Raw genomic sequence first — 14,341 nt, 5'->3', positions numbered from 1 at the left:
CAGGCTGGAGTGCAATGGCGCGATCTCAGCTCACTGCAACCTCCGCCTCCCAGGTTCAAGTGATTCTCCTGCCTCAGCCTCCTGAGTAGCTGGGATTACAGGCACTTGCCACCACACCCGGCTAATTTTTTTTTTTTTTTTGTATTTTTGGTAGAGATGGGGTTTCACCATGTTAGCCAGGATGGTCTCGATTTCCTGACCTTATGATCTGCCCACCTCAGTCTCCCAAAGTGCTGGGATTACAGGCATGAGCCACCGCACCCAGCTTTCTTTCTTTTCTTTTTCTTTTTGAGACAGGGTCTTACTTTGTCACCCAGGCTAGAGTGCAGTGGCACGATTTTGGCTCACTGCAATCTTGACCTCCTGGATTCAAGCAATCCTTCTACCTCGCCTCCTGAGTAGCTAGAACTACAGTTGTGCACCACCATGCCCTACTAATTTTTGTAAAGATGGGGTTTTGCCAAGTTGCCCAGGCTGGTCTCAAACTCCTGGGCTGAGGGATCTGCGTACCGTGGCCTCCCAAAGTGCTCGGATTACAGGTGTGAGCCACCACGCCCAGCCTTGTATTGCATTTACTAAAGAGTATTATCTATTTATATATTTCTGCTCAGCTTGGTTTTTTAGGGTGAGAAAGTAAAGTGCGGGAGATATCCTAATTAATTTACGAAACAATGATGCATTATTAAATGAGGTAATAATTTTTAGAATTTTGGAAAATTCTATTTTCTGCCATATGTTTAGCATGTATGTGTTAATGATTCTAGTTACCTTATTACATGGTGTTTTATGAGAATGCTGTAATTATGAGATTAGTTTATGCACTAAAACATGGGAGACAAATGAGCAAGGAGAAATAAAGCATTGTTATATTAATTATGAATAGCTAGTGATACCATTAGCTTTAACACTTGCATTACTATATAATGGAGTTGCTATAACACAGCTATAACCATAAGTCTCAGTTTTTAAACTCAATAAATGTCTTTTTTCCCCTCAGGCAACATCTAATGCAGGTTTTCTGGTTGGTCTTACCAGTGATCACCAAGAGATCATTGAGCGGCTTTGGCTCTAGGATCATGGAGTTCTTCACTGGATCTTCAGCATTTGACCAACAGAAAGAGAAAGCAACACTCATGAGAAGTTTTCCTAAACCAAGACTTCTTCCCACATTTCATTGTCCATATCTCAGCCACATGGCTACATCTAATTGCAAGAGGCTGGGAAATGTAGATTGGCTGTGTTTCTGATGGGAAAAGAAACAGACCTTCATATTTTTTTTTTTGACAGGATCTCGCTCTGTCGCCCAGGCAGGAGTGCAGTTGCGTGATCTTGACTCGCTGCAAGCTCCACCTCATGGGCTCAAGTGATTCTTGTGTCTCAGCCAGCCACCCAAGTAGCTGGGATCACAGGCACACCCGGCTAATTTTTGTATTTTTTAGTAGAGATGGGGTTTTATCATGTTGCCCAGCCTGGTCTTGAACTCCTGACCTCAAGTGATCCACCCACCTCAGCCTCCCAAAGAGCTGAGCCACCATGCTGGGCCCAGACTAGCTTCTGTGTTAAAAACAATTCATTATAAATAACCAGACAATCGGCTGTGCTGTGAATCACAGCAGATTTAAATATCAATTAAAATGAGTGAATAAACTTCTATAAGTTAAAGTATTTCACTGAGTTTTTCATTCCAGTTGCTGATCTGAATTTGTGTTCATTTCCAGGTTTCTCCACAGCTGGATGCTGTCAATGTCCTGTCCAATTTTAGCTGCAACCTGGGATGATGACCATTATTACTACTTTTTTTTGTTATCCTCATTACAGAAAAATTCTAACATCTAAAATGAGCAAATGTATTTAATTGTTTGCTAACACCAAAATGTAAATTTATGGAAGAAATCAAGAATTGATAAATGTAAATTTTACTACACTCTCTGCTGAATGAGGCTACACCAAATGCATTTAAGAATGTCACCAAACTTTAGCTGTGAGTGGTGGCCCTGTAGTCCCATCTACTAGGAAACCTGAGGCAGGAGAATGGCTTGAACCCTGAAGGTTGAGGCTTCAGTGAGCTGTGTTGGAGCCGCTGCACTCCAGCCTGGGTAACAGAGAGAGAGAGAGACCCTGTCTCTGAAAACAAAAACAAAAACAAAAACAACAAAAAACAAAACAAAACAAAAACAAAAAACAAATAAGAATTTCACCAAACTTTATAGTGATACTAACATTTATTGAGAGCAATTGATATGCCAGGCATCTTTCTAAGCATGTATAAACTCTTTTAGCGCACAATACGTAAATAAACTCACAACAGTCCTATGAGGTGGATATTATTATCACAATTTTATAGATGAGAAAAGTATGTATTTCAACTTTCAGTCAACAGCAGATCACACAGGATTCTCTGGTAACACCAAATCTGGAGTATCCTTTCATTCTGTAAGCTGCTGCAGATCCTCCTAAGCCCTTGGTTATTTATATTCTGAAACGCCCGTTCATTTCGTTGCCCACTGCTTCTGACTCCCAACGCACCCCTCACCCAAGCCCCCTAATCTCTTTTCACGACCCCGTAGAATGACCTTAGCTTGTTAACAGCCAAATAACAGCACACAACCTACCAAAGCTACTCTGATATCTACAGGTCAAACACAAACTCCTTCAATTTAGGATTTATGGTCCTTAACAATTGCCAGCTGGAGCCCTTGGGCTTTGGACAGTTTTTCAGAATTAAGACAGGGAAACCTTTCTCTAGTCCACAGCAAGGCGGGGGAAAATGGGGGGCGGGGTGGGGCGAGGCGGGGGGTCCTTAATTTTCAGAGAAAGATGAGTGTTTTATAGCAGGGGACCACTTTTTGGAATATCTTTTCCTAAGAGTTCAAAGCGGCCCCTGCACTATTTGCGGAGATCGTCTGTATGTAAATTCGGGGTCCCCAGACAAACCCCGCTGACTTTAGAAAACTCCGATCTCTGGTTACCCAAGGCAGGCTCTTTAACCAGCCAAACAAAGCACAGTGCCAGAATAACCCACTCACTCCTGATGACAGGATTTCTTGTTCTTTTTAGGGTCAGTTTCAGGTCCAGTGGTCTGATTTTGAAGAATTATCGGGGTGTGAAATCAACTCTCTCATCAGCTGAGAACGGAGGCTACAGGGAGGCGCCGTTATCGCTCAGAAAAGATGCAGCACAAACAACCTGCCAGCCCCCGCGTGAATTCGTTAACGGAAACACTGGTTGTGACCTGCAGTGAACTTTGGAAACGAATTTAAAACTCACCTTGATCAGCGTTCCTTAATGAGGAGTCGGGAGAGGAAGGATCCTCATTATTCCCTCTTCGCTACCTCCTCTCTACAACCCCATTCCAAAGCGACTGACCTTCAACAGAATGTATTTCTATAAAGATAAAAACAACGAAACTCCCAAGACGTCTATATTTGCAATATACAGGGAAAACTAGGTAAGAAACGGAATGAAATATAAACAAGAACAGGTGAAAATGAAGCAATTCGGAGGCAGAGAAAATCAGTGATTGGGCGGACAGCAATTTTACCGAGAGGGAAGCAGCTAGGCACTATTTTGTATCTGTTAATAGCTGCCTGGTCTTCACCAGTACCGAAATTATTTTCATGAATCAGATTGACAGGTAAATAAAAAGGGAGTGTCCCGGAGACCTCGTGGCGCAACGGTAGCGCGTCTGACTCCAGATCAGAAGGTTGCGTGTTCAAATCACGTCGGGGTCAACAGTTTTTAGCTTGCTGGCTCAGATAACTGTATGGCGGGGGGTACATTACATATTACAGGGGGAAAAAAGTTGCTTTTCCTGCTTCTCTTAGGCACTTGTATACTCAGTTACTTTAGCCTCCTCAAAACTATCCCCTTCTCTTTTTTTAGTAGGCAGATATATACAGGAATATGTTATGGTATTTTGGGGCTTATTTCCGGGTTTATGGAGACGTTTTCACTCTTTTATTGCAAACATTCTGAATTATACTCTTCAGCAACTCATCCCTATTGTTAAACCCTCCTGGACTTCTCTCCATACTCACTCCCACGCCCGCGGCCTTATCTTTTCATCCATGTCTGTCTCTCCAACCTTCAGAAGCTTAGCAGATCTTCGCAGAGACGTAGTCTGGTTTGAGTGGATGACCTAAGCTTACCTGCTTCATATTTGGATCAGCTCTTCCAGGCTAAAGCGATTCCATAGAACTTCCCTGGATCTCTGCGATTTCCTCAACCCTCCCTGCAAATCACGGAAGAAGTCACTTGATTTCCAGAGGCAGAAAACCTGAATGCAGTTACTTTCTCAAATTCATACAGGGAATGAACCATTACATCAGAGAAGGCTAGATATTCCGTGAACCCCCTTATAGTATTATCTGAAAATGTGCATGAATGTGCCGTTTTTTTCCCCACATGTGGCTCAAGACCCCCTACAGATTATGAATTAGCAAATTACAACATGGAAAAAAGGAAAAGTACGTTTATTTCTTCAGAAGTGTTTAAATTTTTATAACTTACAATGACTTTAAAACATGACATTTGAAATATTAGCAGATTTTCTCTTATGTATTTACTGTACACATTCACACAATACACAGTGACAAACATTACATCGGACAAGTGTACCTAAAATAACCTTTTTCCTATTTCTTTTTAACTCTTTTCTTAGTAGTAGTCTAAGCCTTTGGCCATATTACGAACAGATTACTGCTCTGGAAAAAAAAAAAAAAAAGAGAGAAGACATAATTTTGCGATTTGGAAACTTGACACGCTAGAAAAAAGGTGACTATTAGCTCTGGGATTTCTTACTCGTGTAGCAGAGTGGCGCAGCGGAAGCGTGCTGGGCCCATAACCCAGAGGTCGATGGATCGAAACCATCCTCTGCTAGGGAGTGTTTTGTGGATTTGTTTTTCCCCCTTCCAAAAATAGATCTACCTCTTGGAGGAGGAAATTGGTATAATTGTCATGGACACCGTAAGGGAACTTATTTTGATTTGCACCTCTCTCAGAGATCTGTATCTCTGGTTGCAATACATTACTATCCTAATTAGATTAAAAATAACAAAAGCAGTAGTTTTAGCTTAGATTGTTTGAACAGTTAATAGATACCATGCACTATTCCAAGTTCTGAATCATTTATTCCTCGCAATTCTACGAAGTAAATACCTGCTATTACTCTTACTTTACAAATGAGACAAATTGGGGTTTGTCTGCAAGTTGGGGTTTGCAGAGGTTAACTAACTTGCCCAAAGTCATGCAGCTAGTCAATGGTAGAGCAAAGAAAAAAGTCTAAACCGCCGTTCTGCATAATTACAAACACTAACATTTACAGCAAACTTCAAAAGTTATTTCAGCTATTCCTTCCGAGTTTTATTGGTAGGACACGAACTCACCTAGTATTATTAAATCCCTAGTAAAATGAGAGGTACCATATGTGACATATAGTAACATGTCCAGATTTGAGCAGGCTGTAGGTGACACTTTTTTTCCTGTTCTTATTTTTCTGTTTACTCAAACTAATACAGATGCATAAGGAGACATGTTTACAGTAGGATGAAATCTACAGACTGTGCAAAGCTTTTGAACTTTTGGAGAAATGTTTAGACAACTGACGAAATGCTTGGGGTTGAATTAATGAAAAGTGTCTAGAAGCTTAAGCAGTAAAACAACAAGAAAAGACAATTATGTACTAATGCCGGGGAAAAATAAAAATTGCAAGGAAAGGAAAACTTAACAATGTATTTCTTTGCCCACTTGTTGAATTATGTTTATAAAGTTGTCATATTTTAAGCTACAAATATTAAAGTATCATGTATTGTGCTATAACCATATGAGCAGACTTAGAAAGGGAGCATGTGTGTGTCGGGGGTCCTGGGGTGTGAAGAAGAAAGTGAACCAGTTACTCCTGTTACATAAAGTCAACAGAAGGACCATACAAACATATTATTTAGAGATATGTAGGTAAATAATTTTAAAATAAGCTATTTAAATGTTTAGAAAGTAGGCTTAACCACTCAGCCATGACTATAGGTGCCAAAAGTTTTCTTAAACGTCGTACATGTTATTATATGTCACATATTGTATCTCTCGCTTTACCAGGAATTTAATAGCTGAGTTCACGTCCTGCCAACAAAACTTAGAAGGAATCAACAAACTTCAAGTTCAGGCGCATATGTGGTAAGCTGAGAATGTTCTTTGGGTGTTTTCTATAATGCAAATCAGGAATATGTTTCAATAACTTTAAAAATTGCTAGAGGACAGGGAGCAGAGAAGAGACTTGATTTTTGTTTCAAGTGATTCTTGAAATTATGTGTATGCGAAAAGGATAGAAAAGAAACCAAAATTGTTTGTATCTAGAAATTTTCTGTTTGTGAATTCTCAATCGTAACTCTCACAGAATGACACAAGGTTTTCCCAAACGGACGTGGTGGCTCACGCCTGTAATCTAGCACTTTGGGAGGGCGAGGCGGGCTGATCACTTGAGATCAGGAGTTCCAGACCAGCCTGGCCAACATGGCGAAACCTCCTCTCTATTAAAAATACAGAAATAATTAGCTGGGTGTCGTGGCACATGCCTGTAATCCACAGTTACTCTGGAGGCTGAGGCTAGGAGAATCGCTTGAACTCAGGAAGCAGAGGTTGCGGTGAGCTGAGATCGCGCCACTGCTCTGCAGCCTGGGCGACACAGTGATACATCTCAAAAAAAGAAAAAAAAATTCCCCTGTATTAAGTTTTATCAAGCAATGTGAAAATTGGTCAGTTCTGAAACTTAGCAATTTAGTGATGTGATTTAAAAAAAAAACAAAACTCTTGTGTATGTAAAACAATAGTGAACTGAAGCTGGAGTCTATATTATAAAAATTTTTGTCATCTTGTGTAATTCTTTTAAAAATTAAAATAATAAAATACATAAAATGTATATAAGTGCCCAGGGAAGGGGCATTTATGTAAACCTCAAAGTTTCCACCAAAACTAAACGAGCCAGCCAGGAGTCGAACCTGGAATCTTCTGATCCGTAGTCAGACGCGTTATCCATTGCGCCACTGGCCCTCCGATGAACGAAGACAGGCGTTATACCTATAGAAAAAAACGTTTTGGGATTACCGCGTCCTCCTATACATGAATATATGAAATTTTATTTCTTTCTGATCATAAGGATTTTGAACCCAAAACCCTCCAATTAAAACAAAATATAGTTTTATTTGTTCCTTTGGCTTGGTTTACTCATGAAGTATGATTCCTTCGTGGGTAATGAGAAATCCATCCTTGTGCACAATGATTCCTTCCTGAACAATGAAATATCCATTATGATGTAACTTGTAAAAGATCAGAGATAAGGTTTACTTTGGGCAATGAGAAATCCATTTTGAGGACCTCTGAGACATAAATTGAAATTGTCCTGCCCTGAATCCCCAAGAAATCCATTTTGATGTTAACTTGTAAAAGATCGAAAGCCTTTTTACATGTGAAATATCGATCGGTCGGATGAAACCTGCTTGAAGATGCAAATTTTGATGTTAACTTGTAAAAGATCGAAAGCCTTTTTACATGTGAAATGTCGATCGGTCGGATGAAACCTGCTTGAAGATGCAAAAGCCCACTGCCGTAGTCGGCAGGATTCGAACCTGCGCGGGGAGACCCCAATGGATTTCTAGTCCATCGCCTTAACCACTCGGCCACGACTACAGGTACTAAAAGCTCTCATTAAATGTCTTACATGTTTCCATACATCACATATTGTACTCCTTTTATTAGGGATATAATAATAGCTGAATTCGTATCTTAAGAATAAAACTTGGAAGCAATCAACAAACTTCAAATTCAGGCACATACATGATACGCTAAGAATGTTCTTTGGGTCTTTTTTATAATGCAAATCAGGAATATGTTTCAACAACTTTTACAATTCTCATATTTTTGCCTAGTAAGAAAATTATCCTCAGGCCGGGCGCGGTGGCTCACGCCTGTAATCCCAGCACTTTGGAAGGCCAAGGCGGGCAGATCATGAGGTCAGGAGTTTGAAACTGCCCAACATGGCGAAACCCCGTCTGTACTAAAAATACAAAAAAATTAGCCAAGGTGGTGTTGCACGCCTGTAATCTCAGCTACTCGGGAGACTGAGGCAGGAGAATCGCTTGAACCCAGGAGGCGGAGTTTACAGTGAGCCGAGATCGCGCCATTGCACTCCAGCCAGGGCGACAGAGCAAGACTCCGTCTCGGGGGTAAAAAAAAAATAAAAAATAGATTAAAAAAATAAAAAAGAAAGAAAATTATCCTCAGTAAATAACACTGATGTTCCACAGAGATCCCCTATATTTTCTGACAAAGTCCAGTGCCTGCGATATACTAACGGCTCAACAAATGTCAGTACAATTGTAACTATCATTGTAAAACCCCAGAATCTAGATTCATCAAAATGTTCTGCAGTGAAGATAGGCTTCTGTCTTTTCATAAAGCTCAGAATATTTTAACCAGCTGAAAGAACATTTCTGAAAGAAACTAGAAAGTAAAAAATATTTTTGCTGGTCAAATCCTCTTTCGTTTATGGGGCCTTCTCTCACAAGGGGAAGAACAACTGCATCTGATATTCTGTGAATAGTTTGAAATTATATTCAAAGACCACTTCCAAAGGAAGAGCAGAACCCCAGGTTCTAAAACTGCACTACCATTACCACAATACTATGCGTGTGTGTGTGTGTATTAGTGAGCAAGTCAGGGATTCTGTATTTCATCAATGGCCCAACTCTATGAACAGAAGAAGGGTAAGGAATGATTGATGAACTACTGCTCATGTGCGGATGGATTGAAAATCGTCTCTACTCCAGATCTCTATCCTCTGGGCTCCAGAATATACAGTTGTCCTATTTTTTTTTTTCTTGTATGTCCATGGGCATCTCAAAAGCAATGCAACCCCAAAGGAACGTTCCATCATTTTCCTCAAACTTGAATTTCCTCCAACAATCCAAATTTTTGATGAGATACCAAAACCGAAGACTGGCTACCAAAACCGAAGACTGGCTACCAAGACCGAAGACTCCCCTTGTCCTTTTACGTCTCTCTGATTCCCTTCCCAGCAGGCCCTCCATTCAACCTTCTAATTAGCTCTCAAATCTGGCTCTTCTTCCCCAGCCCTCAGACCACCTTTTTTTTGTTTGTTTTTTTTGACGGAGTCTCGCTCTGTCATCCAGGCTGGAGTGCAGTGGCACGATCTTGGCTCACTGCAACCTCCGCCTCCCGGGTTCAAGCAATTCTCTTGCCTCAGCCTCTCTAGTAGCTGGGATTACAGGTGTGCGTGCCACCATGCCCAGCTACTCGGACCACTTTTTAAAATGAGGTACTTAGTTTAGGTACTTAGAAGTACTCATGAGAAACTTCTCATTAAGTTGTTGCAACAACTTCTTAGTCTTTTGGCCTCCAGTTCCTGATCCCTTAAATAATATATTCATTTCTTCATTCTTCCAAAAATTTTATTTTTTTAGAATAAAAATAAGCACTTTGAATATGGGTAGTGAGACAGAGAATTGCCTATTTTTTTCAAATTCTTTTTATGTGAAATAGCAAAAGCCAAGCACTTTGCTAGGTACTGCTCATTCAATGGAGAGCGAGATTTCTAAAGGATTACAGAAGTTAACAATGAAACAACTGAGTACAAGTGAGAAGTGCAGCCCTAACACAGTAAGTAGCCCACAGAAAGAGTTCTGGATCTCAACCACAAAGGTTTTAGGTGGTTGCCTGGAGGATCACTTAGACTCCAAGCTTCACGAAGAAAGGTTCCAGTTTTACCTTCTTTACCTCTGAGTCCTCCATAGGTGCTTAATTAAGTATTTTTGGAATGAATTATACTTAAGCTCAGATCTGGATCTGAAGGATGTGTTAAAATGAGACAAATTGGTGTGGGGTGAGAAAACGGGGTAGGGTAGTGTTCCAAACCTAAACCTCAAGGAATATGGGATAAACTGAAGAAAGTTCCCTCTAGTTGAAACATTGCTTTTTGGAGGGGTACTGGGAAGGGCACTGATGAGAGATAACACCGGAAATGTAGTTGAGGGCAGATTATGTAGGTAAAGCTAAGTTAGCACTAACCCAGAATGTGTTTCTGACTGTGTCCCTTACCTCCTTTAATGCCTTTAAGGTACCCTGTGGCCTAGCGAGAAGATCGCAGATGACATGGGAGGCCTTCATCTTCTGCATCTGTCCGACCTTTTCAGCTCCTCTTCTGGTCACTCTGTCAAGGGGGCCTGGAACTCCTGAGAAGTGAAAGGACCAGCCCTATCTCAGATGGTGCGGGTTTCTTCACCCTGACCTCTGCCGTGTTTGCTTGGAGCCCCAGAGCTCATCCTTCAAGGCCTTTTTAAAAATAGCACAGCCTCTGTCAAGCCTTCTTGAAAAATTAAATTTTTTATTGTAAAAACTTTCAAACATATAAAGAATGTGAAAGAATAGGCAATTATCTGTATACTCATCACCCACATTCAATAATTGACATTTTGCCGTCTTAGCCTCATCTACCTATTTCTACTGAATCATATGAAACTCACTTGCAGACATTATGATATAGAACACCAAAATCCATAAACATGTGTCGCCTAAACATGCGTCTTTTATTTAACTACAATATCATGAACAAAACTAAAACAATCGAGCAATTCTTTAAAAATATCTCATATCTGGTTGGGTGCAGTGGCTCACGCCTGTAACGTTTTGGAATGCTGACGCGGGATTTCGTGACCCCAGGGTTTGAGAGCACCTGTAACAAAACAAGCCCTTCTCTTGTGCCTCTGTACAAAACAGATTTTAAAAAATCAGCCTGGCCTGGTGGCGCGCTCCCGTAATCCCAGCTACTCCGGAATTTTAGGCGGGAGGATGGCTTGAGCTCAGGAGTTCAAGGTTACAGTGATGACGCCACTGCATTCCAGCCTGGGCGACGGAAAGAAACTCTAAATAAGTGACTAAAAACATCTGAGTATTTATTTATCTAATATATTTTTAGAGTCAGTTTTTATGTTTCCTATTCTTTCACATTAGAACAGTTCCCCAGCTTTTTCTTTTTATTGTTATTTCCTCATGACATCTTTTAATCTTCCCCTCCCTCCCTCCCTTCTTCCCTTCCTCCCTTCCTCCCTTCCTTCCCCCAGCCTGGGAAACACAGGGAGATCCGGTCTCTACAAAAAACAGAAAAATAATTAGCCAGGCCTGGTGGTGTGTGCCTGTGGTCCCAGCTACTCGGGAGGCTGAGGTGAGGATCACCTGATCACCGGAAGTCGAGGCTGCAGTGAGCCGTGATTTCACCACTGCACTCCAGCCCTGGGCGACAGAGCGAGACCCTGTCTCAAAACAAAGCAAACAAAACAAAATAAGCAAAAAAGTCTAATTGTCTCATAGAATGTCCTACATTCTGGATTTGTCTCATTATTTCCTTATGGCATCTTTTAATTTATTTTTGTTCCTTTTAAATTAGAAGATAAATCTAAATGATTGCTTTTGTGATTAATTTGAGTGATTAGATTTAGGTTAAACATTTTTGCCCAGACGCTGTTCTTTACACTGTACTAACTTCACATCAGAAGGCACTTGTAGGGATATCCTGCTGATGGTGAAGACCGAGTGGTGCCCCCCAAGGTTCTTTATTTCTCTCTTTGCAATTGACAAGTAGTTTTAGGGTGGCACTTAACACCATGAGCATATGTTATTTCCCAACCACCTTTTCCTAACGGTTTTAATTAAGGTCGTTACGCTCGTTCGTTGCTTTGGTCTATTATTTTTCTAAGGGTTGCAAATGGTGATTCTTCTAATTCTACCAGTCTTCTGTATTTGTTAGAAGATACTTTTGTCAAACGTGTGGACCTCTTTTCTGCCTTCCTTCGTACCCCAGTCTTTCTAAGAGGTTCCCGTGGGAGCTTCACATTACCCCTGTCGTAATAGCCTTAAAACTCACGTAGGTTGGCGCTAAATTGTAATTGGGTCTGACGTGCTTTATGGTCTAGAGTGCATTCTACAGCCTGTAAGGTCTGTAAATGGTTCTCACACTCGAGTGTGCAAACGAACCACTTGGATAGCTTGGTTAAAACCCAGAATCCTAGAGCCTACACACAGCGATTCTGGGTAGGTCAAGTGTAGTGCGGACTAGCAAGGGAGGTCGGCCTCGAAAAGTTGTCATTTTTAAGAAGCTCCCAGGTTATGTTACTGGTTCAGGGACTGGACCAAATTTTGAGTAGCGCAGGCCCAGAAGATGGACTGTATGGCATTATGGTGGAGAGAGGATAAACAGACTAAGTACAGAGCAAAGGCAAGGGATGTGAAGGAAGGGATCTACAATGAAGATAACTTAGTGAAGTAAATGGAAAGAAGTACATTTCTGCTTACCAGCTTTGAGGAAGGAAAATAACAGCAGAGCAGTCAGTATCTCAAATAACCACGGAGGGATTCGAACCCTCAATCTTCTGATCCGAAGTCAGACGCCTTATCCATTAGGCCACGTGGTCCCCGGTTACAAATGAGAACAATTTTTTGATAGAAAATAATCTCCTCCCTATGAGCTGTAAATGTACTAAGTATAGTGAAATGATTGTTGTAAACCAAGGAATTTCCCACCCCTGAAAAAAACTTACAGCCTGGTTGGGGAAAGACGAAGTTTAATCTAATGGTAAAAAAAAAATCTAATGGCCGGGCGCGGTGGCTCACGCCTGTAATCCCAGCACTTTGGGAGGCCGAGGCAGGCGAATCACGAGGTCGGGAGTTCGAGACCAGTCTGGCCAAAACAGAGAAACCCCCGTCTCTACTAAAAATACAAAAATTAGCTGGGCGTGGTGGCGGGCGCCTGCGTGCCGCTGCACTCCAGACTCCAGCCGGGGCTACAGTGCGAGACTCTGTCAAAAAAAAAAAAACAAAAAAAACTGCAATTGTGTTCGTAGCCGCCGCCGTCTTGCCGTCGCTCTCCAACGCCAGCCCAGCGCCGCCTCTCACTCGCCGAGCTCCAGCCAAAGGAGAAGCAGGGTAAGTAAGGAGGTCTCTATACCACGGCTCGTAGAAAGCCGACTGCCCGCAAATCGACCGGCAAATCGACCGGTGGCAAAGCACCCGGGAAGCAACTGGCTACAAAAGCCTCTCGCAAGAGTGCGCCCACTACTGGAGGGGTGAAGAAACCTCATCGTTACAGGCCTGGTACTGTGGCACTCCGTGAAATTAGACGTTATCAGAAGTCCGCTGAACTTCTGATTCGCAAACTTCCCTTCCAGCGTCTGGTGCGAGAAATTGCTCAGGACTTTTAAAACAGATCTGCGCTTCCAGAGAGCAGCTATAGATGCTTTGCAAGTGAGGCCTATCCGGTTGGCCTTTTTGAAGACACCAACCTGTGGGCTATCCATGCCAAACGTGTAACAATTATGCCAAAAGACATCCAGCTAGCACGCCGCATACGTGGAGAACGTGCTTAAGAATCCACCATGATGGGAAAAATTTCATTAAAAAAAATTATCTTCTTCCTGTTATTGGTAGTTCTGAACGTTATTTTTTTTCCCATGGGGTCAAAAAGTACCTAGGTATATGATTGCGAGTGGAAAAATAGGGGACAGAAATCAGGTATTGGCAGTTTTTCCATTTTCATTTGGGTGTGAATTTTTAATATAAATGCGGAAACGTACAGCCTTAATGCAAGTTAAAATGTTTCAGTGAACAAGTTTCAGCGGTTCAACTTTATAATAATTATAAATAAATCTGTTAAAGTTTTCTGGACAATGCCAGCATTTGGTTTTTTTTTAAAACAAGTAAATTTCTTATTGACGGAAACTAAATGGTGTTGTAGCATCTTTATCATTCATTCACTATACTTTTCTGAGATTTCATCCATTCACTATACTTTTCTGAGTTGTCCTATATGGAAATACATGTTTTTAATGTTGTCTGTCTTCTGTGCTGTTCCTGTAAGTTTGCTATTAAAATATATTAAACTATATTAAAAAACTGTGAAATTTCAACTAGATAACTGCCAAGGGCAGGAATATGGTACTTCAATAACTACTGATCGAGTGCTTTATCTTTTGATTGGCAGAGAGAAAGGCCACGATGAGAAAGGAATGTTTGAGTTGAGAGCTGGAGAGGCAAAGGTAGAACCAGACTGCTTTCCACAAGCAGGGAACCACCGCTGCCTTACGATGCTTCCAGGTAAAGATCGAGGGTTAAACACAAGAATTTACTTCTGCATACTCCGCAGATCTCACTCAAACAGCACTAAAATATACATCCAAATAGGGAGAGGAGATAACAGAAACAAAATTTTGTCATCTGGAAAGCTGATTGAGGAGTCGCTGATTTTGAGAGCCCTGAGGAAGCTAAATCCTAAACCAGGAGTGGG

General features: G+C 41.3%; 1 long non-coding RNA gene, 5 other non-coding genes and 1 pseudogene across 7 annotated transcripts; 4 read left to right on the top strand and 3 right to left on the bottom strand.

The window, feature by feature from the left end:
* Positions 1-2,956: 2,956 nt before the first annotated feature.
* LOC750915 (uncharacterized) lies at positions 2,957-11,511 on the top strand. 2 transcript variants are annotated; one of them, XR_010157600.1, is made up of 4 exons: positions 3,266-3,448; positions 4,661-4,773; positions 6,091-6,168; positions 10,124-10,424. It is a non-coding gene; the product is annotated as an uncharacterized LOC750915 (long non-coding RNA). The 2 variants fall into 2 exon arrangements; XR_680684.5 differs by lacking the exon at positions 4,661-4,773 and having other exon boundaries at positions 2,957-3,448; positions 10,124-11,511.
* TRNAW-CCA (transfer RNA tryptophan (anticodon CCA)) lies at positions 3,660-3,731 on the top strand. Its single transcript has one exon. It is a non-coding gene; the product is annotated as a tRNA-Trp (tRNA).
* On the top strand, positions 4,807-4,878 carry TRNAM-CAU (transfer RNA methionine (anticodon CAU)). Its single transcript has one exon. It is a non-coding gene; the product is annotated as a tRNA-Met (tRNA).
* TRNAR-ACG (transfer RNA arginine (anticodon ACG)) lies at positions 6,969-7,041 on the bottom strand. The gene has a single exon. It is a non-coding gene; the product is annotated as a tRNA-Arg (tRNA).
* On the bottom strand, positions 7,596-7,677 carry TRNAS-AGA (transfer RNA serine (anticodon AGA)). Its single transcript has one exon. It is a non-coding gene; the product is annotated as a tRNA-Ser (tRNA).
* An 889-nt stretch (positions 11,512-12,400) lies between the features above and the next one.
* TRNAR-UCG (transfer RNA arginine (anticodon UCG)) lies at positions 12,401-12,473 on the bottom strand. Its single transcript has one exon. It is a non-coding gene; the product is annotated as a tRNA-Arg (tRNA).
* Positions 12,474-12,998: 525 nt separating this feature from the next.
* On the top strand, positions 12,999-13,497 carry LOC129144356 (histone H3.3 type 1-like; annotated as a pseudogene).
* The last annotated feature ends 844 nt before the right edge of the window (positions 13,498-14,341 follow it).

Source organism: Pan troglodytes, chromosome 5 (genome assembly GCF_028858775.2).
Source record: "Pan troglodytes isolate AG18354 chromosome 5, NHGRI_mPanTro3-v2.0_pri, whole genome shotgun sequence".
NCBI classification, from domain to species: Eukaryota; Metazoa; Chordata; class Mammalia; order Primates; family Hominidae; genus Pan; species Pan troglodytes.
This window is presented reverse-complemented; position numbering and strand designations above follow the sequence as displayed.